Here is a 25,597-nt window from a genome sequence, read left to right as displayed (position 1 = left end):
ACTCACTGATACGACACATCTTGAAATTTCAGTAGCCATTGCAAAGGACAAGGAGGCCTCTAAAAGGTTTCTCATGGAAAGGGTAATAGATGGTTGAGAGACATGACGGAAGTAGGATAGTCTCCGTGTTAGACAAAGCCGCAAGTGTGCTATACTAGTTTCGGAATATATTGTTTAATAGAAATATTATTGTTTATAAAAATGTTATGCGATTTTATAGATGTGCATGTATGTACTACAGTTTCATACCGAGTAAACTAGGGAAAAGTTCACGGCAGTTGGATTATTGTATTGGAAGTTATGATGAATTGAGAACATTTTTAGAGATATTGTAAAGGGAGATATTTTCATGGGTTTAAAGACTAATGGTCTAAATAAACGTCATGTTTGACTTGACTTGACTAATTAAATGTCCCAGTGATAACATCTCGAAACAGAGCACTATTTACAAGGATTTGAGGAAGAGTTTAATAATACCCATCCTGAGGGAATTAGAATTTAAACTTGATTGTGTGAAGTTTATCCACGCTAACTATCTACAGTTCAATGTCTACTAACTTATAGACTGTAATTCAGCTCAGGAGATCCTGGTTCTCTAGTCTGCCCCAGTCATTTTACGATGATTTCATTGTCATTGCACTGTTTGTACTATCAGACCATAACGAAACTTTTTCTGGATTTTACTCCTTAATGTATTTTTGTATCTCTGATTTTCACTTACTAACAATACTGTGTTATCCTTTACACGCTTTCATGATTTTTATACAAAAATGGAATAAAGCTTATTTTGACCTTGACAACTGTTACTGCCGCATCCTATCATCTGTAGACCTTCAGCTGGGAGATGAGTCCTTACATTCCAGCATCTGATCATACAATTTGGTCTCCCATGGTTATCCTTTTTTGCCTCCCAGTCCAATGCGCTGCTGCCCCACAAGGGCACGGGAGGTAGAGCCCCTGGGCAGTGGTTACCATGTACTTCCAGTGGCCAAGGGGGCTGCTAGGCAGCTTCGCATCATTGCCCCTTCTCCCCAGGGGAGAGGGTGACAGTCATACTCCTGGCTCTATTTTGGCAAGAAGGGCATGGGTACAACTTTGATGCAGCTAGCAGATCAGGAACATATTCAGTTCCCGCTCTCGCCCCCTCCATCAGGTTCCTCAGTTAGCCCTCGTGGCCTGACAAGCCTTAAATCTGTTGGCTTGTAAATCGAAAGGAGGGTGTTACAGGGCTTAGGGTGTTCGGGGAGGTGGTTGTCTCTATTGAGGAGTCCAAAAGGCTATCGACCATTTGTGGCTTTTTGAAAACTCTGGAGTAATTTTGAGAAATGATGTCTATTGAAGAAGTGGTGACCGCTCTTTGTGACCACCTGTAGGCTACTGGAATTTCGAGAGGAAGGCTTTCGTAAAGGCTTAATTCCCACAGCCCTTTCTTTGCAATGGGCAATTATTAGAGGTTTCACTGAAGCCTTAACAGAGGATTCCAAAATGGTCCAATTGGTGAACAGTTTGAAGAGTTTTAGACACAAAAGACCAGTTCAACCATCTATGGTCCCTCTCTGGGTTTACCTACGGTTTTGAGGGGCTTCCAAAGACCTCCCTTTGAGCCATTAGAATCAGTGTCTCTGCAGTGGTTGGCAACTAAAATAGTTTTCATAGTGGCGATCACATTAGCTAGAAGGTTGGTGGAATTGGGGGTCCCATGTGGCTGTCTTGTGTTGTGAGATTTCCATGTGAACAATATCAGTGTGGCTTTGTGGATCCAGAGACGCAGACCACCACACAGTGACTCACACACAGAGGGACACCCCCACACAGACCTGCATCCCACCCCTGACCCAGGAAACATACATTGAGAGATTATTTTTTTTTCGGGTTCCTGCATTTGAAACTTTGGGGCATATCAACAAGCAGGCGATATAAAATTATCGCAGCTTTTGTGGCTGTTTTCGGCCGAAAAGCGGCGATAATTTTATCGCCTAATCAGCAAGGCCACGCTAACCTTGCTTTAGCGTCAGGATTCCTAAGGCCCAGCTTTGCATCTCTAATGAGATGCAAAGTGGGCGTTCCTGACCTGGCATGACAGGAGAAATGTCGCTAAGCGACATTTCTCCTATCAGCAAGCCTAACGCTATGAAGCATGGCGCCAGGAAAAGTAGCGATAACCCCTGCTATTGCTACTTTCCTTACTCCTGCTTCAGGACTGACTTAGCCATGATATCCTATGGAAGGTGGATATCATGGCTAAGTTTGTGAGTCCCTATCAACTAGCTAACGTGAGATTATCGCTGGGTTTCCAGCGATAATCTCACGTTAGTCAGTTAGCGCTAGGATTTTTATCGCTGATGAGATAAGCGTTGCTAATAGCACGCTTTCTCAGCGATAAAAATCTGCGCTAGCCGGCGATAATCATCTGAGCTCTAAGTGCGCTCAGCGATAATTATCGCCGGTTGTTGTTGATATGCCCCTTTATATCCAATGGAAGGTGGATATCCTCCTGCAGCATGATGGCGCGTGCTTTCCTCTCTCCTGCAGCCAATAGCAAGTTTAATCCACAAAGTGATTTGACGTGATGCTGCAAGCACAAAATCTAAGAATTCCCAGCGCCCAATCAGTATGCAGATGACTTGACACAAGTCTGAATATTTAATCAATATTGAAAAACAAACGTTTACATGCCAACAAGCGGTTTTTCACTGCGGACCTTTCTAGGTTTCACCTGCACAGCGCTTGCACTGTGCTTATGAAATCTCTTGTATTTAATATATCTTAAAAGGGGGCTCTTATCAGTTCCCAATGCCCAATTACTGTGTTCATTCGCTTTTGTGTGGAACTTTATTTTTTTAACTTCCCCTGGCTGCATGCATTTAGGATACTTCTACTAAAGCTGTTCACACTGTTTAAGCCCCATTTGCTTTCAAGATAAGATCTCTTCCCAAAGAAAAGGCAGCCAGCTCCTAACAGTATGCTTGTTTTTTGTTACTTAGCTGTGTGAAGCAGATGCTTTAGAACGTTTGATGCAATACCTATTCATGCCTCAGTACCTTTCTTTACACTTTGTTGGCATTATCGGATTGATTAATCTATTTGGTCATTTTGATCAAATTCTAGGTGTTGCAATAAACATTGCTTGTTAAAAATAAATGTAATATACAAAAACAATGCTATATTTTACTAGTAAAAAGGCAGCCACAAGTGCAGTTACCTTGCAGACAACAGGGTAATAATTGCAATGGTGCAGCAGGTGCAGTGACACCAGGACCAACAGTTTTAGGCACCCGACTATACACCGCATATTGCTACATTTTACTACTAAACAGGCAGCCACAAGTGCAGCTGACTTTCAGACAACAGAGCCATGATTTGAATGGTGCAGCAGGTGCAGCGGCACCAGGCCCACAAGTTGTCAGAACTCCTCTAAACACAAATATTGCTATATTTTACTACTATACAGACAGACACAATTGCGGTTATCTTGCAGTTAAAAGGGGCCTGATTTAAATAGTGCAGCAGGTGCAGTGGCACTGGGGCCTAAAGCTTTATGGACCCCACAAAACACAGAATATTGCAAACTTGTACTTCGAAACAGGCAGTCACACGTGCAGTGCAGTTATCTAGCAGGCAATAGGGCCATGATTTCAATGGTGCTGCAGGTGCAGTGGCCCGGGGCCAAAAGTTGTCAGAACTCCTCTGACACCAAGGGCCTCTTTTAGGAGTTTTTGCCTGTAGGGTAGCGCCAAGGCATTCCTGCTGCGCTACCCTATGGCAAAAGGAAAGGGCAGGAATGCACTGTATCTTAAAGATACAGCGCATTCCTGTCCTTTTCCCTAATACTGGTGCACAATGGGCTGCTGTGCGCCAACGAAGGCACCTTTGCACCATGATGCAAGGGTGCCTGCATTGCGGGAATGATTATTTTTGTGCAGGGAGGGAAACCTTACTGCACAAAAACAACCACAAGAAGTTTTTTCTTCTTCCTATGTGTCCTGCTGAATGTAGCACATATAGAAAAAGGAAAAACACGGAGAAATAAAGCTATTTCTCCTTGTGGTGCCTCCCATATGCCTCCCCTGTGGAGGCGTACGTTTTTGACGCTGACTCAGACTTACGATTTCTCGTAAATCTGAGGCAGTGTAAAAAAGCCATGGATGTTGCTGGGAATGCCCCTGCAGCACCCATTACATGCCCCTTTTACACCGAAAACTGTGTTAAAGGGAAAGATATTTACAAGGCAGCAATAAGCCAAAAGGGTGGCTTAGTGCTGCCTCGTAATATGGAGCAGGCTCCTGCGCAACCGGAGCATAGCAAAAAGTGACGTTCCGGCGGTGCAAGGGGCTTATAAATAAGCCCCCCAATATTGCTATATTTAACTACTAAATAAGCAGTCACAAGTTCAGTTACCTTGCAGGTACTAGGGTCATGATGTGAGTGGTGCAGCAGGTGCCGTGATACCAGGGCCCAACGCTCAAGGAACCCCTCTAAACACCAAAAATTGTGATATTTTACTACTAAACAGGCAGTCACAAGTACAGTTACTTTACAAGCAATAGATTCATGATTTGAATGGTGCAGCAGGTGCAGTGACACCAGGGCCCAACGCTCAAGGAACCCCTCTAAACACCAAAAATTGTGATATTTTACTACTAAACAGGCAGTCACAAGTGCAGTTACCTTGCAGGCACTAGGGTCATGATTCGAGTGGTGCAGCAGGTGCAGTGACACCAGGGCCCAACGCTCATGGAACCCCTCGAAACACCAAAAGTTGTGATATTTTACTACTACACAGGCAGTCACAAGTACAGTTACCTTACAAGCAATAGGTTCATGATTTGAATAGTGCAGCAGGTGCAGTGACACCAGGGCCCAACACTCTAGAAACCCCTCTAAACATCAAAAGTTGTAATATTTTACTACTAAACAGGCAGTCACAAGTACAGTAACCTTACAGGCAATAGATTCATGATTTGAAGGGTGCAGCAGGTGCAGTGACACCAGGGCCCAATGCTCTACGAACCCCTCCAAACACCAAAAGTTGTGATATTTTACTGCTAAAAAGGCAGTCACAAGTACAGTTACCTTACAGGCAATAGATTCATGATTTGAAAGGTGTAGCAGGTGCAGTGACACCAGGGCCCAATACTCTACGAACCCCTCTAAACACCAAAAGTTGTGATATTTTACTACTATACAGGCAGTCACAAGTACAGTTACCTTACAGGCAATAGATTCATGATTTGAATGGTGCAGCAGATGCAGTGACACCAGGGCCCAACACTCTAGAAACCCCTCTAAACATCAAAAGTTGTAATATTTTACTACTAAACAGGCAGTCACAAGTACAGTTACCTTACAGGCAATAGATTCATGATTTGAATGGTGCAGCAGGTGCAGTGACACCAGGGCCCAATGCTCTACGAACCCCTCTAAACACCAAAAGTTGAGATATTTTACTACTAAAAAGGCAGTGACAAGTACAGTTACCTTACAGGCAATAGATTCATGATTTGAAAGGTGTAGCAGGTGCAGTGACACCAGGGCCCAATGCTCTACGAACCTCTCTAAACACCAAAAGGTGTGATATTTTACTACTAAACAGGCAGTCACAAGTACAGTTACCTTACAGGCAATAGATTCATGATTTGAATAGTGCAGCAGGTGCAGTGACACCAGGGCCCAACACTCTAGAAACCCCTCTAAACATCAAAAGTTGTGATATTTTACTACTAAAAAGGCAGTCACAAGTACAGTTACATTACAGGCAATAGATTCATGATTTGAAAGGTGTAGCAGGTGCAGTGACACCAGGGCCCAATACTCTACGAACCCCTCTAAACACCAAAAGTTGTGATATTTTACTACTAAACAGGCAGTCACAAGTACAGTTACCTTACAGGCAATATATTCATGATTTGAATGGTGCAGCAGATGCAGTGACACCAGGGCCCAATGCTCTACGAACCCCTCTAAACACCAAAAGTTGTGATATTTTACTACTAAAAAGGCAGTCACAAGTACAGTTACCTTACAGGCAATAGATTCATGATTTGAAAGGTGTAGCAGGTGCAGTGACACCAGAGCCCAATGCTCTACGAACCCCTCTAAACACCAAAAGTTGTGATATTTTACTACTAAAAAGGCAGTCACAAGTACAGTTACCTTACAGGCAATAGATTCATGATTTGAAAGGTGTAGCAGGTGCAGTGACACCAGGGCCCAATGCTCTACGAACCTCTCTAAACACCAAAAAGTTGTGATATTTTACCACTACACAGGCAGTCACAAGTACAGTTACCTTACAAGCAATAGGTTCATGATTTGAATAGTGCAGCAGGTGCAGTGACACCAGGGCCCAACACTCTAGAAACCCCTCTAAACACCAAAAGTTGTAATATTTTACTACTAAACAGGCAGTCACAAGTACAGTTACCTTACAGGCAATAGATTCATGATATGAATGGTGCAGCAGGTGCAGTGACACCAGGGCCCAATGCTCTAGGAACCCCTCTAAACACCAAAAGTTGTGATATTTTACTACTAAACAGGCAGTCACAAGTACAGTTACCTTACAGGCAATAGATTCATGATTTGAAAGGTGTAGCAAGTGCAGTGACACCAGGGCCCAATACTCTACGAACCCCTCTAAACACCAAAAGTTGTGATATTTTACTACTAAAAAGGCAGTCACAAGTACAGTTACCTTACAGGCAATAGATTCATGATTTGAAAGGTGTAGCAGGTGCAGTGACACCAGGGCCCAATGCTTTACGAACCCCTCTAAACACCAAAAGTTGTGATAGTTTACTACTAAAAAGGCAGTCACAAGTACAGTTACCTTACAGGCAATAGATTCATGATTTGAAAGGTGTAGCAGGTGCAGTGACACCAGGGCCCAATACTCTACGAACCCCTCTAAACACCAAAAGTTGTGATATTTTACTACTATACAGGCAGTCACATGTACAGTTACCTTACAGGCAATAGATTCATGATTTGAATGGTGCAGCAGATGCAGTGACACCAGGGCCCAATGCTCTACGAACCCCTCTAAACACCAAAAGTTGTGATATTTTACTACTACACAGGTAGTCACAAGTACAGTTACCTTACAAGCAATAGGTTCATGATTTGAATAGTGCAGCAGGTGCAGTGACACCAGGGCCCAACACTCTAGAAACCCCTCTAAACATCAAAAGTTGTAATATTTTACTACTAAACAGGCAGTCACAAGTACAGTTACCTTACAGGCAATAGATTCATGATTTGAATGGTGCAGCAGGTGCAGTGACACCAGGGCCCAATGCTCTACGAACCCCTCTAAACACCAAAAGTTGTGATATTTTACTACTAAAAAGGCAGTCACAAGTACAGTTACCTTACAGGCAATAGATTCATGATTTGAAAGGTGTAGCAGGTGCAGTGACACCAGGGCCCAATGTTCTACGAACCCCTCTAAACACCAAAAGTTGTGATATTTTACTACTACACAGGCAGTCACAAGTACAGTTACCTGACAGGCAATAGATTCATGATTTGAATGGTGCAGCAGGTGCAGTGACACCAGGGCACAATGCTCTAGGAACCCCTCTCAACACCAAAAGTTGTGATATTTTACTACTAAACAGGCAGTCACAAGTACAGTTACCTTACAGGCAATAGATTCATGATTTAAAAGGTGTAGCAGGTGCAGTGACACCAGGGCCCAATGCTCTACGAACCTCTCTAAACACCAAAAGGTGTGATATTTTACTACTAAACAGGCAGTCACAAGTACAGTCACCTTACAGGCAATAGATTCATGATTTGAATGGTGCAGCAGATGCAGTGACACCAGGGCCCAATGCTCTACGAACCCCTCTAAACACCAAAAGTTGTGATATTTTACTACTAAAAAGGCAGTCACAAGTACAGTTACCTTACAGGCAATAGATTCATGATTTGAAAGGTGTAGCAGGTGCAGTGACACCAGGGCCCAATGCTCTACGAACCCCTCTAAACACCAAAAGTTGTGATATTTTACTACTAAAAAGGCAGTCACAAGTACAGTTACCTGACAGGCAATAGATTCATGATTTGAATGGTGCAGCAGGTGCAGTGACACCAGGGCACAATGCTCTATGAACCCCTCTCAACACCAAAAGTTGTGATATTTTACTACTAAACAGGCAGTCACAAGTACAGTTACCTTACAGGCAATAGATTCATGATTTGAAAGGTGTAGCAGGTGCAGTGACACCAGGGCCCAACACTCTACGAACCCCTCTAAACACCAAAAAGTTGTGATATTTTACTACTAAAAAGGCAGTCACAAGTACAGTTACCTTACAGGCAATAGATTCATGATTTGAAAGGTGTAGCAGGTGCAGTGACACCAGGGCCCAATGCTCTACGAACCCCTCTAAACACCAAAAGTTGTGATATTTTACTACGAAAAAGGCAGTCACAAGTACAGTTACCTTACAGGCAATAGATTCATGATTTGAAAGGTGTAGCAGGTGCAGTGACACCAGGGCCCAATGCTCTACGAACCCCTCTAAACACCAAAAGTTGGGATATTTTACTACTAAAAAGGCAGTCACAAGTACAGTTACCTTACAGGCAATAGATTCATGATTTGAAAGGTGTAGCAGGTGCAGTGACACCAGAGCCCAATGCTCTACGAACCCCTCTAAACACCAAAAGTTGTGATATTTTACTACTAAAAAGGCAGTCACAAGTACAGTTACCTTACAAGCAATAGGTTCATGATTTGAATAGTGCAGCAGGTGCAGTGACACCAGGGCCCAACACTCTAGAAACCCCTCTAAACATCAAAAGTTGTAATATTTTACTACTAAACAGGCAGTCACAAGTACAGTTACCTTACAGGCAATAAATTCATGATATGAATGGTGCAGCAGGTGCAGTGACACCAGGGCCCAATGCTCTAGGAACCCCTCTAAACACCAAAAGTTGTGATATTTTACTACTAAACAGGCAGTCACAAGTACAGTTACCTTACAGGCAATAGATTCATGATTTGAAAGGTGTAGCAAGTGCAGTGACACCAGGGCCCAATACTCTACGAACCCCTCTAAACACCAAAAGTTGTGATATTTTACTACTAAAAAGGCAGTCACAAGTACAGTTACCTTACAGGCAATAGATTCATGATTTGAAAGGTGTAGCAGGTGCAGTGACACCAGGGCCCAATGCTTTACGAACCCCTCTAAACACCAAAAGTTGTGATAGTTTACTACTAAAAAGGCAGTCACAAGTACAGTTACCTTACAGGCAATAGATTCATGATTTGAAAGGTGTAGCAGGTGCAGTGACACCAGGGCCCAATACTCTACGAACCCCTCTAAACACCAAAAGTTGTGATATTTTACTACTATACAGGCAGTCACATGTACAGTTACCTTACAGGCAATAGATTCATGATTTGAATGGTGCAGCAGATGCAGTGACACCAGGGCCCAATGCTCTACGAACCCCTCTAAACACCAAAAGTTGTGATATTTTACTACTACACAGGTAGTCACAAGTACAGTTACCTTACAAGCAATAGGTTCATGATTTGAATAGTGCAGCAGGTGCAGTGACACCAGGGCCCAACACTCTAGAAACCCCTCTAAACATCAAAAGTTGTAATATTTTACTACTAAACAGGCAGTCACAAGTACAGTTACCTTACAGGCAATAGATTCATGATTTGAATGGTGCAGCAGGTGCAGTGACACCAGGGCCCAATGCTCTACGAACCCCTCTAAACACCAAAAGTTGTGATATTTTACTACTAAAAAGGCAGTCACAAGTACAGTTACCTTACAGGCAATAGATTCATGATTTGAAAGGTGTAGCAGGTGCAGTGACACCAGGGCCCAATGTTCTACGAACCCCTCTAAACACCAAAAGTTGTGATATTTTACTACTACACAGGCAGTCACAAGTACAGTTACCTGACAGGCAATAGATTCATGATTTGAATGGTGCAGCAGGTGCAGTGACACCAGGGCACAATGCTCTAGGAACCCCTCTCAACACCAAAAGTTGTGATATTTTACTACTAAACAGGCAGTCACAAGTACAGTTACCTTACAGGCAATAGATTCATGATTTAAAAGGTGTAGCAGGTGCAGTGACACCAGGGCCCAATGCTCTACGAACCTCTCTAAACACCAAAAGGTGTGATATTTTACTACTAAACAGGCAGTCACAAGTACAGTCACCTTACAGGCAATAGATTCATGATTTGAATGGTGCAGCAGATGCAGTGACACCAGGGCCCAATGCTCTACGAACCCCTCTAAACACCAAAAGTTGTGATATTTTACTACTAAAAAGGCAGTCACAAGTACAGTTACCTTACAGGCAATAGATTCATGATTTGAAAGGTGTAGCAGGTGCAGTGACACCAGGGCCCAATGCTCTACGAACCCCTCTAAACACCAAAAGTTGTGATATTTTACTACTAAAAAGGCAGTCACAAGTACAGTTACCTGACAGGCAATAGATTCATGATTTGAATGGTGCAGCAGGTGCAGTGACACCAGGGCACAATGCTCTATGAACCCCTCTCAACACCAAAAGTTGTGATATTTTACTACTAAACAGGCAGTCACAAGTACAGTTACCTTACAGGCAATAGATTCATGATTTGAAAGGTGTAGCAGGTGCAGTGACACCAGGGCCCAACACTCTACGAACCCCTCTAAACACCAAAAAGTTGTGATATTTTACTACTAAAAAGGCAGTCACACGTACAGTTACCTTACAGGCAATAGATTCATGATTTGAAAGGTGTAGCAGGTGCAGTGACACCAGGGCCCAATGCTCTACGAACCCCTCTAAACACCAAAAGTTGTGATATTTTACTACGAAAAAGGCAGTCACAAGTACAGTTACCTTACAGGCAATAGATTCATGATTTGAAAGGTGCAGCAGGTGCAGTGACACCAGGGCCGAATGCTCTAAGAACCTCTCTAAACACCAAAAGTTGTGATATTTTACTACTAAAAAGGCAGTCACAAGTACAGTTACCTTACAGGCAATAGATTCATGATTAGAAAGGTGTAGCAGGTGCAGTGACACCAGGGCCCAATACTCTACGAACCCCTCTAAACACCAAAAGTTGTGATATTTTACTACTATACAGGCAGTCACATGTACAGTTACCTTACAGGCAATAGATTCATGATTTGAATGGTGCAGCAGATGCAGTGACACCAGGGCCCAATGCTATACGAACCCCTCTAAACACCAAAAGTTGTGATATTTTACCACTACACAGGCAGTCACAAGTACAGTTACCTTACAAGCAATAGGTTCATGATTTGAATAGTGCAGCAGGTGCAGTGACACCAGGGCCCAACACTCTAGAAACCCCTCTAAACATCAAAAGTTGTAATATTTTACTACTAAACAGGCAGTCACAAGTACAGTTACCTTACAGGCAATAGATTCATGATTTGAATGGTGCAGCAGGTGCAGTGACACCAGGGCCCAATGCTCTACGAACCCCTCTAAACACCACAAGTTGTGATATTTTACTACTAAAAAGGCAGTCACAAGTACAGTTACCTTATAGGCAATAGATTCATGATTTGAAAGGTGTAGCAGGTGCAGTGACACCAGGGCCGAATGCTCTAAGAACCTCTCTAAACACCAAAAGTTGTGATATTTTACTACTAAAAAGGCCTTCACAAGTACAGTTACCTTACAGGCAATAGATTCATGATTTGAAAGGTGTAGCAGGTGCAGTGACACCAGGGCCCAATGCTCTACGAACCCCTCTAAACACCAAAAGTTGTGATATTTTACTACTACACAGGCAGTCACAAGTACAGTTACCTTACAGGCAATAGATTCATGATTTGAATAGTGCAGCAGGTGCAGTGACACCAGGGCCCAACACTCTAGAAACCCCTCTAAACATCAAAAGTTGTAATATTTTACTACTAAACAGGCAGTCACAAGTACAGTTACCTTACAGGCAATAGATTCATGATTTGAATGGTGCAGCAGATGCAGTGACACCAGGGCCCAATGCTCTACGAACCCCTCTAAACACCAAAAGTTGTGATATTTTACTACTAAAAAGGCAGTCACAAGTACAGTTACCTTACAGGCAATAGATTCATGATTTGAAAGGTGTAGCAGGTGCAGTGACACCAGGGCCCAATGCTCTACGAACCCCTCTACACACCAAAAGTTGTGATATTTTACTACTAAAAAGGCAGTCACAAGTACAGTTACCTGACAGGCAATAGATTCATGATTTGAATGGTGCAGCAGGTGCAGTGACACCAGGGCACAATGCTCTAGGAACCCCTCTCAACACCAAAAGTTGTGATATTTTACTACTAAACAGGCAGTCACAAGTACAGTTACCTTACAGGCAATAGATTCATGATTTGAAAGGTGTAGCAGGTGCAGTGACACCAGGGCACAACACTCTACGAACCCCTCTAAACACCAAAAAGTTGTGATATTTTACTACTAAAAAGGCAGTCACAAGTACAGTTACCTTACAGGCAATAGATTCATGATTTGAAAGGTGTAGCAGGTGCAGTGACACCAGGGCCCAATGCTCTACGAACCCCTCTAAACACCAAAAGTTGTGATATTTTACAACGAAAAAGGCAGTCACAAGTACAGTTACCTTACAGGCAATAGATTCATGATTTGAAAGGTGCAGCAGGTGCAGTGACACCAGGGCCGAATGCTCTAAGAACCTCTCTAAACACCAAAAGTTGTGATATTTTACTACTAAAAAGGCAGTCACAAGTACAGTTACCTTACAGGCAATAGATTCATGATTTGAAAGGTGTAGCAGGTGCAGTGACACCAGGGCCCAATGCTCTACGAACCCCTCCATACACCAAAAGTTGTGATATTTTACTACTAAAAAGGCAGTCACAAGTACAGTTACCTTACAGGCAATAGATTCATGATTTGAAAGGTGTAGCAGGTGCAGTGACACCAGGGCCCAATACTCTACGAACCCCTCTAAACACCAAAAGTTGTGATATTTTACTACTATACAGGCAGTCACATGTACAGTTACCTTACAGGCAATAGATTCATGATTTGAATGGTGCAGCAGATGCAGTGACACCAGGGCCCAATGCTATACGAACCCCTCTAAACACCAAAAGTTGTGATATTTTACCACTACACAGGCAGTCACAAGTACAGTTACCTTACAAGCAATAGGTTCATGATTTGAATAGTGCAGCAGGTGCAGTGACACCAGGGCCCAACACTCTAGAAACCCCTCTAAACATCAAAAGTTGTAATATTTTACTACTAAACAGGCAGTCACAAGTACAGTTACCTTACAGGCAATAGATTCATGATTTGAATGGTGCAGCAGGTGCAGTGACACCAGGGCCCAATGCTCTACGAACCCCTCTAAACACCAAAAGTTGTGATATTTTACTACTAAAAAGGCAGTCACAAGTACAGTTACCTTATAGGCAATAGATTCATGATTTGAAAGGTGTAGCAGGTGCAGTGACACCAGGGCCCAATGCTCTACGAACCTCTCTAAACACCAAAAGGTGTGATATTTTACTACTAAACAGGCAGTCACAAGTACAGTTACCTTACAGGCAATAGATTCATGATTTGAATAGTGCAGCAGGTGCAGTGACACCAGGGCCCAACACTCTAGAAACCCCTCTAAACATCAAAAGTTGTGATATTTTACTACTAAAAAGGCAGTCACAAGTACAGTTACCTTACAGGCAATAGATTCATGATTGGAAAGGTGTAGCAGGTGCAGTGACACCAGGGCCCAATGCTCTACTAACCTCTCTAAACACCAAAAGTTGTGATATTTTACTACTAAACAGGCAGTCACAAGTACAGTTACCTTACAGGCAATAGATTCATGATTTGAAAGGTGTAGCAGGTGCAGTGACACCAGGGCCCAATACTCTACGAACCCCTCTAAACACCAAAAGTTGTGATATTTTACTACTATACAGGCAGTCACAAGTACAGTTACCTTACAAGCAATAGATTCATGATTTGAAAGGTGTAGCAGGTGCAGTGACACCAGGGCCCAATGCTCTACGAACCCCTCTAAACACCAAAAGTTGTGATATTTTACTACTAAAAAGGCCTTCACAAGTACAGTTACCTGACAGGCAATAGATTCATGATTTGAATGGTGCAGCAGGTGCAGTGACACCAGGGCCCAATGCTCTAGGAACCCCTCTAAACTCCAAAAGTTGTGATATTTTACTACTAAACAGGCAGTCACAAGTACAGTTACCTAACAGGCAATAGATTCATGATTTGAAAGGTGTAGCAGGTGCAGTGACACCAGGGCCCAATACTCTACGAACCCCTCTAAACACCAAAAGCTGTGATATTTTACTACTAAAAAGGCAGTCACAAGTACAGTTACCTAACAGGCAATAGATTCATGATTTGAAAGGTGTAGCAGGTGCAGTGACACCAGGGCCCAATGCTCTACGAACCCCTCTAAACACCAAAAGTTGTGAAATTTTACTACTAAAAAGGCAGTCACAAGTACAGTTACCTTACAGGCAATAGATTCATGATTTGAAAGGTGCAGAAGGTGCAGTGACACCAGGGCCGAAGGCTCTACGAACCTCTCTAAACACCAAAAGTTGTGATATTTTACTACTAAAAAGGCAGTCACCAGTACAGTTACCTTACAGGCAATAGATTCATGATTTGAATGGTGCAGCAGGTGCAGTGACACCAGGGCCCAATGCTCTACGAACCCCTCTAAACACCAAAAGTTGTGATATTTTACTACTAAACAGGCAGTCACAAGTACAGTTACCTTACAGGCAATAGATTCATGATTTGAAAGGTGTAGCAGGTGCAGTGACACCAGGGCCCAATACTCTACGAACCCCTCTAAACACCAAAAGTTGTGATATTTTACTACTAAAAAGGCAGTCACAAGTACAGTTACCTTACAGGCAATAGATTCATGATTTGATTTGATTAGTGCAGCAGGTGCAGTGACACCAGGGCCCAATGCTCTACGAACCCCTCTAAACACCAAAAGTTGTGATATTTTACTACATAAAGGCAGTCACAAGTACAGTTACCTTACAGGCAATAGATTCATGATTTGACAGGTGCAGCAGGTGCAGTGACACCAGGGCCCAATGCTCTACGAACCCCTCTAAACACCAAAAGTTGTGATATTTTACTACTAAAAAGGCAGTCACAAGTACAGTTACCTTACAGGCAATAGATTCATGATTTGAAAGGTGCAGCAGGTGCAGTGACACCAGGGCCCAATGCTCTACGAACCCCTCTAAACACCAAAAGTTGTGATATTTTACTACTAAACAGGCAGTCACAAGTACAGTTACCTTACAAGCAATAGGTTCATGATTTGAAAGGTGTAGCAGGTGCAGTGACACCAGGGCCCAATGCTCTACGAACCCCTCTAAACACCAAAAGTTGTGATATTTTACTACTAAACAGGCAGTCACAAGTACAGTTACCTTATAAGCAATAGGTGGTTCATAATTTGAATGGTGCAGCAGATGCAGTTGCACCAGACAAAAAGTTGAAATAACGCCTCTAAACACCAAACATTGCTGTATTTTACTACTAAACAGGCATTCACAAATATAGTTCTCTTGTAGGCACTAGGGGCATGATCTGAATGGTGCATTAGTTGCCGTGGCACTTGGCCCAAAGTAGTCAGAACTCTTCTAAACAAGTAATATTGCTTTTATATCCAGTAATGCCATTATTTCCCTATTTCATTTCTTTTTTCAAAGTGTTACTATTACTTCCCCACACTATACCACTATTAATAGCACAATATACTGCCTTTTTGTACATAAACAAGTCATAACTCTATAAGAGACTTTCTGTAACTTATATTGTACAACTGCTCAGCAAGCTACAACTTACAGCAACAAACTGCTTATTATTAATCACATAGACGAAATCTAAACCTTAAATGCTTGTTCTTTTTCAGACATTTGACTCAGGGGCCACATACATTGATGTTAACTCTTTATCTGCTGGACAGGGCTGGGCCAGGTACAACGAGGATGTGTCGCGACTTCGGACTGAGGGGTGTCTATCATTGTATCAGAGATGACTTGTTCATCAATACTTCCTGTTAGTGAGATAGTAAAATGTCTCCCCTGGTTACCTGGAGACAGACACGGACTGGCCTGGGTGTGTTTGACGATCAGGAGATCTTTCCAGATGTGTCTGTGCCACGAGAGAGCAGGAGACTGGCAGCCTGTGAGTGAGTCCAGGAGGGATGTGGAGACTCAGGGGCTTCAGTCAATACCGCCTCCCCCTGTGACAGGCACCATCAGCTGAGAGGAGGGACAGGAGAACCGGTGAGTGACAGCGACACCTTCACCTGGGAGGAGAGGCAGGAGACAATGAGTGACAGAGACACCTTAACCTAGGTGAACATAGGATACCGGTGAGTGACAGAGACACCTTCACCTCGGAGGAGGGGCGGGAGATTGGTGCGTGATAGAGACACCTTCATCTGGGAGGAGGGACAGGAACTCGATGAGTGACAGAGCTACCTTCACCTGGGAGGAGGGACAGGAGACCAGTGAGTGAGAGAGACACCTTAACATGGGAGGTGGGACTGGAACACGGTGAGTGAAAGAGACACCTTCACCTGGGAGGAGGGGCAAGAGACAGGTGAGTGACTGAGACACATTCACCTGGGAGGAGAGGCAGGAGACAATGAGTGACAGAGACACCTTAACCTAGGTGAACATAGGATACCGGTGAGTGACAGACACCTTTACCTCGGAGGAGGGGCGGGAGATCGGTGAGTGACAGAGATACCTTCACCTGGGAGGAGGGACAGGAGACCAGTGAGTGAGAGAGACACCTTAACATGGGAGGTGGGACTGGAACCCGGTGAGTGAAAGAGACACCTTCACCTGGGAGGAGGGGCAAGAGACAGGTGAGTGACTGAGACACCTTCACCTGGGTGTAGTGACAGGAGACCGGTGAGTGAGCGACACACCTTCTCCTGGAGGACGGACAGGAGACAGAGACACCTTCACCTATGAGGAGGGGCGGGAGACCGGTGACTTATAAAGACACCTTCACCTGGGAGGAGGGGCGGGAGACCGGTGACTGATAAAGACACCTTCACCTGGGAGGAGGGGCAAGAGACAGGTGAGTGACTGAGGCACCTTCACCTGGGTGTAGGGACAGGAGAGTGAAAAGTGACAGAGACACCTTCACCTGGTTGGAGGGACAGGAGACCGGTGAGTGAGAGAGACACCTTCACCTGGAGGACGGACAGGAGACTGGTGAGAGACAGAGACACCTTCACCTATGAGTAGGGGCGGGAGACCAGTGACTGATAGAGACACCTTCATCTGGGAGGAGGGGCAAGAGACCGGTTTGTGACAGAGACACCTTATCCTGGAAGGAGGGGCAAGAGACATGCGAGTTACAGAGACACCTTCACCTGGGCGGAGAGACAGGAGACAATGAGAGTCAGAGACACCTTAACCTTGGTGAACATAGGATACCGGTGAGTGACAGAGACACCTTTCCCTGGGAGGAGGGGCGGGAGATCGGTGAGTGATAGAGACACCTTCACCTGGGAGGAGGGACAGGAGACCAGTGAGTGAGAGAGACACCTTCACATGGGAGGTGGGACTGAAACACGGTGAGTGAAAGAGACAACTTCACCTGGGAGGAGGGGCGGGAGACCGGTGAGTGATAGAGACACCTTCACCTCGGAGGAGGCGCAAGAGACAGGTGAGTGACAGAGACACCTACAGTGGGGTGGAGGGAGAGGAGGGCAATTAGTGGCAGAGACACCGTCATCTGGGCGAAGGTAGGAGACCCGTGAGTGACAGAGACACGTTCACCTAGGAGGAGGCAGGAGAGCGATGAGTGACAGAGACTCCTTCACCTGGGAGGAGGGGTAGGAGACCAGTGAGTAATAGAGACACCTTTACCTGGGAGGATGGAGACGAAACTGGTAAGTGACAGAGACACCTTTACCTGGGAGGAGGACGAGGGACATAGACACCTCCAGCTGAGAGGCGTGCAGGAGACCGATGAGAGGCAGAGACACCTACACCTGAGAGGAGGGACAGGAGACCAGTGAGTGACAGAGCCATCTTCACCTGGGAAGGGACAGGAGGCCAGTGAGAGATAGAGACTGCTTCACCTGGCAAGAGACAGGAGACAGGTGAGTGACAGAGACACCTTCACCTGGGAGGAAGGGCAGGTGACCGGTGAGAGACAAAGACACCTTCACCTAGGAAGGGAGAGGAGACCATTGAGTATCAGAGACGCCCTCAGAGAGTAGAGACAGGGAACTCATATGTGACAGCCACCTCCCACCTTAAGCTGACAGGAGGCGGGTGGTCGTGTGAGTAATAGCGACACCCTCAGAGTGCATAAGCAGGAGACCAGTGAGTGACTGAGTCGTATCAGTGAAGATGGGCAGGAAGCCGTAGGTGACAGACCCCTCCTCAGCCACTGAGGACAGGTGACTGATGGGAGACTGCCTTAATGTTGCATTTCTGTTTCATTTCCTCTTTCTCATCTGCTTTGTTTGTACTGTCATGAGCTCGCACAATAAGCCCTTTAGTTCAGGGGTGCAATAAATAACGCACCCATGATACACAGCTTAGTAATATTTATAAATAAGTGTATTAACGAGTGTTGTAAAACCTGATGTGCTTTTCATACACAGCTTAGTAATATTTATAAATAAGTGTATTAACGAGTGTTGTAAAACCTGATGTGCTTTTCATAAATTCTTATTCTTATTCTTATTATTTAAGAAGATATGTCCTGAGGAGGAATATTCAGGTTTTAGGGCTTGGATTGCAGAATTTCAACTGCTCCTGCTGTGGTTATTGCTTTTAATATATAGGGCCCGATTCACAGAACTAACTTAAGACAAAATCCTAAACTTACTACCATTTTGGTATTCACAGAAGGCACTTACTCATTCTGGTATTCACAGAAGGCACTTAGTCATTTCGGTATTCACAGAAGTTAGGAGTCCTAACTTTAGGACTCCTAAATGCCTTCTGTGAATACCGAAAGTCTTAAAATTAGGATTTTTCTCAGTTTAGTAGTAGTATAGTTAGGACTCCTAACTTTAGGACTCCTAAATGCTTTCTGTGAATACCGAAAGTCTTAAAATTAGGATTTTTCTCAATTTAGTAGTAGTAAAGTTAGGACTCCTAACTTTAGGACTCCTAAATGCCTTCTGTGAATACCGAAAGCCTAAAAATTATGATTTTTCTCAGTTTAGTAGTAGTAAAGTTAGGAGTCAAATCTATCCTGAGCACTTTACTGTTTGAAATTCTGAAAAAAATGTTTTTAATTGGTGCTTTTTAGACATCAATACTGTATTTGGGGGCTTCGTTATTTTAGAAATGTTAAACAGTTCGTGGCAGTTGTTGGTTCAAACCACGCCAAACAGGAAGTGCTGGTCCAACCGTCATTAGCAGTTCAGCGGTCTGGATTTGATGCAAAAGGAAATGAGGGCGCTGCGTGGATGCGCTGTTGGCACACCAAAGGCGCACCAAAGGCAAGCCTGTCTGCGCCTGCCCGAATGGGACCAGGGTCAAGGAGCCCTGCCGGTTTCCTCAAAGAAAGTGAGGTACAAATGACTTACTCATGAGAAACGCTACTAGCACTACGTAGTCCTTTCAATCACAGTGCGACCGACCTCTTGTTTGAAAGGTATTCTTGGACACATAGACGGCCCTTTTTCCTGTTTAAACTGCAAATGGGTTGGCTGGTCAAACGAGGAGCGCACATGTACATATCCAACAAAGACACAGAAGTAATACTAAAAGGCATGTATTTTAATGTCACCTCCTTACCCAAACACTGCCTAGAGATCTGAGACACAATATCAGACTCCAACCCGTACTTAGGGGCAGATTTATGAGCCCCTTGCGCCACTTTTGCGTCACTTTTCCCATGTTAAAAGTGACGCAAAAGTGGCGCAAGGGGCTCATAAATCTGCCCCTTAGTTTTCATCACAGAAACCTGGTTCAATGAAACTACCATGGCCGAAATTACAGTCGAAATGCCACTAGGATATGAGATTCTGAAATGCAACTGAATTGGCCGCACAGGAGGCGGCACCACCATCCTCATCAAGGCATCTACATATGTTCCACTGAACTCAACTCCCCCTTCGCAGAATGAGAAATCTTAGCCTTCAAAGAGCAGAAGCTCCTTGGAGACACGGTTCTTGACAGACCGCCAGGTTATCACCCCAAAATGACTGCTATCCTACGTTCACGGCTACCTCCACTAAGCCAAAAACATGACATACACTTTGAAAATATGGAGGACCCTTTATGTAAACTTAAAGAATGGATTCCCGGCCCCACTCACATCGCTGGCCATACAGTGGACGTCTAATTTCAAATATCACAACCACCAAAATTCTAGACATTGATCCTTTAAACGTGGATGGATCATCTTCAGTTACTTTCTCCCTTCGTCTACCACTTGGCCAAAAAATACCATCTGATATGGCCCCCACCCCTAAAAGACTCTGGAGTCTAATAAATATTGATTAATTCTCAAAACCATTTCGCCCCACCAATAAGCGACCAGGAGAAACCCCTAACTTTATTTAAAAATCCTCAATTTGGCAATCGCAAACTCCCGAGACAACTGCAAATCTTTGCAAGTGACCAAATCAGCTCGAGGTTCACTCTCAAAAATGATATTCACCCGAATCAAGAATAGAAAAAAGGATATGTAAAATGCTGGAGCACACTAGGAAACATTAAAAAAACTAGATAGACCACCTCAACTATAAATGTGATCTGAAAACTTAGCACAAAGTACTAAAAAGAGCTAAAAAAGATTATCTCATCAAAAGAATAGAAAACAACACGTGCCTTTACAACGCAGTTTTTACATCGCAACATCCATTACAACGCATGTTTTTACATTGCATGGCATAAATAACACATTTTTAGAAAGTACATTTACAACGCAATCCATTACATCGCATTATACCATTACAACGCATACCATTACTTTGCATATAAGGTAAGTGTTGGATAGTGTAGGGGTAAACATTACTATTCCCACTCCAGTGAGTGCAACAGTAGAGTAAGTGTTGGAGAGTGTAGGGGTAAAAATGACTATACCCACTCCAGTGAGTGCAACAGTAGGGTAACTGTTGGATAGTGTAGAGGTAAAAACTATGCGTTGTAATGATATGCGTTGTAATGCTATACGTTGTAGTGACATGCGTTGTAATGACATGTAATGTAATGGCTGCATTGTAATGGCATGCGTTGTAAAGGATGTTGCGTTGTATTGACTTCGTTGTAAAGGTAGTGCGATGTAATGACTGCGTTGTAAAGGATGTTTGCCCCTTTATGTGGGCACGGCAGATTACCTGTTCACTCAACTCCAGGTGATATAATAAGCATCAGCAAAGCTTGTCTGCAATAAGGACAGATGCAGCTCGGCATCAGCCTGCCTGGCAACGCTTCACTGGCTGCCAATGCGCAAAAGAGCCACTGCCATGCCCACAAAACTAAATAACACTGGGCCCGAAATTTTACTAGCCAAAGGGGAATTATATTATTCTATGTCAGATCTTAGATCACATAATCTTGCACTTGCCAGAACCAAGCAGATAAAAAAAGTCAGATCTGGGGGCCGCTCATTTTCACACCTGGCAGTATCACAATGGAACACTCCGCCCCCAGATCTTCGTCTTTCCAACAACCACATTAGGTTTAGGAAAAAAAATCAAAACTTGTTTTTTTAGAGCTTTCACAGTTATCTTAGATATACCTCAGTATCACCATTAGAGGGAGCATCTTAGCGCCGTGATATCCCCCTGGGGAGGAATGTTGTGCTCTACAAATACCGTAAACTGCTGATTTTTTCCAAAAGAGTTCTAGAAATAAGATAAATAAAAGGGGAGATAATGGGCAACCCTGTCTGGTGCATCGATGCAAGGGAAAGTACTATGACTGCTTACCATTAATGAAAATAGCGGTGGAAGGTGCAGGGGGCAATAAGCAAATAGATTTGGGAATGTGAGGGCTTAAACCATGCCATTGTAAAGCTCCAAACATGAAATCCCAGTTGATGCGGTCAAATCCTTTTTCCACTTCCAGAGTTACAGCAGCTGTGGGAGCAGTGGATTGGGAGGCCATGTGAAGAATTTAAAAAAAGGTGAGAGAGTGATCAGAGATGTATCCTCCCCTTGTAAAACTTGATTGCTCCGTACTGATTCGTTCTGGAATTACTTGGTTGATGCGTAAAGTGATAACTTTTGCAAAGATCTTACAGTTGGTATTTATGAGGGAGAGAGGTCTATGATTTCCACACAAGGGCAGATCCTTATCCTTGTTAGAAAGCAAACATAACATAGCATCAGAAAACGTGCACTGCGTGATATCTTCAGTAAGAAAGTAGTGAATAAAGAGTAATAATTTGGGGATTTTTAGATGGTCAACTTGGTAGTAGAACTCAACCCAAAACCCATCTGGACCCGGAGATTCATCTTTTGAAAGTTTTGGTAAAGGCTGTTTTGATCTCCGTCGTGGATATTGTGGTGTACAGAGAAAAAAGATTGACCACGTGATCTACTGGTTTAGGGATAGAATGAAAAAAGCATCGAAGTCCTCCGCAGTGGGAGAAGATTCTCAAGTGTATAGCTGGTATAATATTCAGTGAAACATTCCAATATTTTTTAATCACTACTGTGTCTGGCACCATGTTTGTCAGTGATAGCAGTTATCTTAGAATATTGCTTTCTTGACTTTCAAATAGTTGGCAAGTAACCTGTTGGCTTTATTGCGGCCACAATACTATTATGCACTAATTTTGAGTGAAGTGCTGCACGCACTCTCTAAGGATTGCTCATTTTACTGTAATTTAGCCTGAATCAGTTTGGTTAAAGTGTTTTATTGGTTACAGGAACAACATTTATGTTCAAGAGTTTTAATCTTTTTTAACAACTCTGAGTAGTCTTTAAGGGCTTTTCTCTTTTCAGTTCTGATGTCATCTATAATAAAGCCCCTAGCAGTCGCGTTAAAAGCATCCCAAATAAAATTCAACCGAATATCTGAATGAATAATAAAATGGGAAGATTTGTTAGAAAAAGCTGCAAATTGTAATCGCATAATGATGCATTATTCAATCTGCATCTGTTGGAGCAGGGTACATTGGTGTTTAAGTCAAGTATGACAGGTCCATAGTCTGAATGAGGATAGACCCAATATCCGTATGCAACATAGACTGGAAAACATTCTGTGTGAGAATTTATGTAATCTATCCTAGAGTGTGAGGAATAGAAAGAGAATTCCAAAATATCTGGATGAAATCCTCTCCAGGCATCAATCAAGCCTCAAGAAGCAATTGATTTTTTAAAAGGATTTTGCATTCTAGTGGGTATATCTGGTCTGAGAGCGTCGATCATCAAAGGGATCCACTGGCTGATTACAAACTCCTTCTACTAAAAGGTGATCTAATGGGCACAATAGTAGTAGAGAAGAGACACCAGCCAGAACTGTGGGTCAACTGCTGTAGGGCCATAGACATTACCGATAGAGAGCTGAGTGTCATTAATCTTAATATTCAAAAGGATCCGTCTGCCATCATCATCTTTAGCTTCATTTATAATCTGAAAGTGTAAATTGTTATGAAGCAGGATTATTACACCATTTTTGTTATTTACAGCAGGAAAACAAATAACATACCCAGCCCAATGTCTGCATAAACAGACAAGTTCCTGTCCTTTAAGTTGTGTTCTTGTAATAGAGTAATCGGGCAGTTCACTCCTTATCGGTGGGTGAGCACTCCATGTTTTTAATAGGGTTCCTTAGGCCATTAACATTCCAAGAGATGATACATAAATTATGCATTTCAGATACATGAGGAGACAAATAGGCAACAGAAACATAGATAAACCTATAGTAGGGATAACATAAACCTTAGGAGGATTTTTGAGGTATACACTGATGGAGTAGTGACAATAGGCGGCTGCATAGGATAGGGAAGCTGCAGTAAGGAGTAGGAATGAAAGTAAAAAGAAGAAAAGAGAGTAGAGAAAGTGTAAGAGCTGTAGAAGAAAAGAATGAGTAGGGAGATATAATAGCTCCCCATTAATAGAAGAATGAAGATGGGAAAAAGCCTAGTGACTTCAGGAATTGGTGTTAACAGAAGGAAAAAAAAGTACTCTAAATGGAGGAGGGGGGAAGTGTGAATGCAAAGGCCGAACAGAAGCAGACCCCCAAAAAAGAAATGCTAATAAAACAGTGAAGATAGGAAGAGTGATAGAGAAGGGATATATAAAGCCAAGACTAACAAATAATGTGTGGACTTACCAAAATGTATATGAACAGTATATTAGACACAGGACATGAACACAAGAACAAGGAAACACTGGAACACACACAGCCTTGATCCTGTAGTCCTGGGATAGCTGGGCACCTATACAGAGTAAAGAGGAGGATATTATGACCAATCCATAGCCTTTGTTTGCAATGTTTAGGGGCTGGTAGTATTTTCCTATGGTCAGAGTATTGCAAACAGAAGGCGACAATCCTTCTTCGTCTGGTAGAAATAGAAGCTGATGAAGAACCAATCCGATGAGCCCTTTCGATATTAGGTTCGGCGTTGATGCAAAATGGGTCTGACTGACTAAGCAAAGACAAAAAGGAACCAGTAAAATGGAGCGGTAAAATATGAAGGAAGGGGACTCCTAAAAAAGATGGTGAGTCGAAATGTATGCTGATGAGAAGTCCAAATCGCCATAGAAGAATGAACTTAAAGAAGAAAAAAAATAAAAAATGCTCATGTTGCTCAGCAGGATGCAAGACCTCCATGGTGCGCTGAGGTAAATGAGGCCGAAAGCTTAAGAAAATGGTGGCTGTGGGCACGTGTTATGGGGCGGTGGGTGGCAGACCGCAAACTCAGTTCATAAACCAGAACCACGTTCTATAGACTCGCCTCACTGCTTTCTAGTGCTTCTGCCACTATTGCCAACTATGAGGCACGTAGAAAAGGTGGCAAATCCACTCCTCCATGCTGAAGATCTTTGGGTCTTCGGGGGGATCACAGCTATGACGTAAGAACCTGTTCATCGCAATTTCATTGTGCTCTGGGACCAACAATCGCATGCTCATTAGTAGGCTTAAAAAATGTATGGATATTTTTGTCAAACACACAGAAAAATTGGTGCATATTCAACTATTAATTGAAATTAAACTGTATACAGCGCCACTGCGACTGAACAAACAACCTATTGCACTTTATTAGAACTGTGATATTGCAAAAGAGCTGTAATGCAATATTTTAATTACATTGATGTATTAATTGCACTTTAAGTGTAGATTCATAAATAATTATATAGAGTGGTTTTAATTAGGTAGCAATATATATGTTATTATTGTAATTGATTGATACACATGGAAACATGGTGGCAGTAGCATTGACACTTATGCCTGCGAGTCCAGCTCAAGCCTGCAAGTCCGGCACCGCTATGCAATTGGTCTATTCAGAGAGGCGCTAATCAGAGTCCTGACTTGGAGTAATTTGATTATTGCAATGCCATCCACACTGGTCTGCCAGGGAAATGTGCCCACAAACTGCA

This window comes from Triturus cristatus, chromosome 7 (genome assembly GCF_964204655.1).
Source record: "Triturus cristatus chromosome 7, aTriCri1.1, whole genome shotgun sequence".
NCBI lineage: Eukaryota > Metazoa > Chordata > Amphibia > Caudata > Salamandridae > Triturus > Triturus cristatus.
Note: the sequence above shows the minus strand (reverse complement) of the source record.